Consider the following 2,066-nt stretch of genomic DNA (forward strand, 5'->3'; position numbering starts at 1 on the left):
AAGCGTGTGAACAAAGCTAACTATCCAATCATAAGGAATTGTATCAGGTAACGTTCGCATGCACAGGAGAAAACATTATAAAAGGGCTTGCATAGTTTCAATAAATTGGCATTGCTTGATCATATTGGTTGTGTGCTTGTCCATATCTCCCACGCTGGGTTTTCTATTGGGTTTTTGTTTGTTTGTTTGTTTGTTTTTTTTACCCCTTCCCTTTATTTAAAAAGGCAGAGATCTCTATTCCAGTATGAGTCTTGCACCCTGCAGCATTGCAAGAGTGTTCCTATACTGAAAATACGCAACTACAGCTGGTAGTAAGTAAGTATACCTGTGCAACTTTTAAGAGCTGGTAGTGACACCCCAGGACACCACAGCAAGGGTTGCAGGACCTGCATGGCTGACACCACCCCTCTATGGTCCTGTGGCTGTTGGTCTTGGGTAGCTTGTATGCTTTGATACACAAAGACAGGATTGCAGTTCATGGGCAAGTACAGAGAAACCAGCCTTTGCTAGTCATTCTCCCCTGAGATCTGATTTTGTACAGGTTCTAAAGTGCCCATCTCTTTCCTATTAGACTTCATGTATCACAAACAGCTACTAGAAGAGGGTTCTCCTTTTGCAGCCTATCTTGATGGTTATGTCAGCTTCAAAATCATGGGCTAGAGCAGGAAGAGTTAGTGCCACCAGTTATGACTTCCTTACTCTACGATTTTGTACCACTTCATAGCAAATGATGTATGTTACGACAATAACCTCTGCCTCATAGCTCTGTTGTGTACAGAAAAGGACTTTGACTTCTGAAGTTAATCCACTGCTACTGTGAGATAGGAAACTGCCTGAAATGATTTTTTAAAATACATTTAGATGTTAAATGGCTATGTTTTCCTTGTCTTCTGCTGATAAAAGTCATGATCTTAAAGCAATTCAGGACATGGTTTATTTTAAAGCAGCTGAGTGATCCTAGAGTAACTTACATTATTCATGTATATATTAAAAGTGTGGAAGGTTGCTGCTGTAGAGGCTGAAGTACGGCGTGGTATTGCCATCCCCTGCCTGGGGCTTTGTTCCCTTAGTGCTGCTGCTGGCACAGCCACTCCAGGCAGAGCTGGTGCTCAGCTTGTTACAGATGGCCATTGATTTAAGTGGATGATTTTGGACCTTATGATGAAAAATAATCATGATTAAATAATTGAATAGAATTTTATAAGAATATTAGTTTTATAAAACTCAGAGAATAATTGTGTATTGTTTTAAGTAACTATGGAATACTGTATAACCATGTAACCAGCTATGCTTCTGTGAGATCACCTGTAAAGTCTCAGACCAAGACTGCATGGGCCACATAGTTCAATAAATATTATTCTTGAAATAATACTTTATTGTTTTGCATGTCAAAAGGTAAGATTAATAGAAATTAGAGAAATGAACTGTAACAACCTGCCTGTGTCTGCAAAGTTATGAAGAAACTAGGTAAAAAGTAATTCTGAGGGGGGGATGGCGACCACCAACCCATGGACACCCAAGGCTCATTGCAGGACTCCAGTGTGCATAACTGGGAAGAGGCGTGGATATTAAAATGATTTACAGGAATTAGCATGTTTATGTATGAGCACTTAATTAGTATGTATTATTGTATTCTATATAATCAACATGTTATACGAATTAGGTGTGCGCTGCTGGTGAGACGAGTCCCCTACACACCCAGCGCTGCTAACAAAGGAGTGTCTGTTATCTACATCCTGTTGGTGTTGATAAGTTCTCGATACCGGTTTTGGTAACGGGCTGAGGGGGCCGGCGGTGCTGGGCAGTCCCTGCTTAAGGCCTAGCGGGGATTGGATTAAACCTCGGCCTTTCTGTTGTGAGAAATCGATCTCTCCGCTAATGAGCAGTGCAGAAGTTATTTTTCCTCCAGTGCGTTAGCTTGCAAGTGCCCACTTCGCTTTGGTCCTCGGCTGCTGTCAGGGGTCACAGACGGAGCCTTCCCCGGCAGGTCCAGCGCTTCCTAAGCTCTGCCCAGAGCTGCCCGCCGCACCCGCGGGCGCTCTCCGCGTCCCCCCGCGTTTGCGGGC

This window comes from Athene cunicularia (assembly GCF_003259725.1).
Source record: "Athene cunicularia isolate RWA chromosome 9 unlocalized genomic scaffold, athCun1 chr9_part1, whole genome shotgun sequence".
NCBI classification, from domain to species: domain Eukaryota; kingdom Metazoa; phylum Chordata; class Aves; order Strigiformes; family Strigidae; genus Athene; species Athene cunicularia.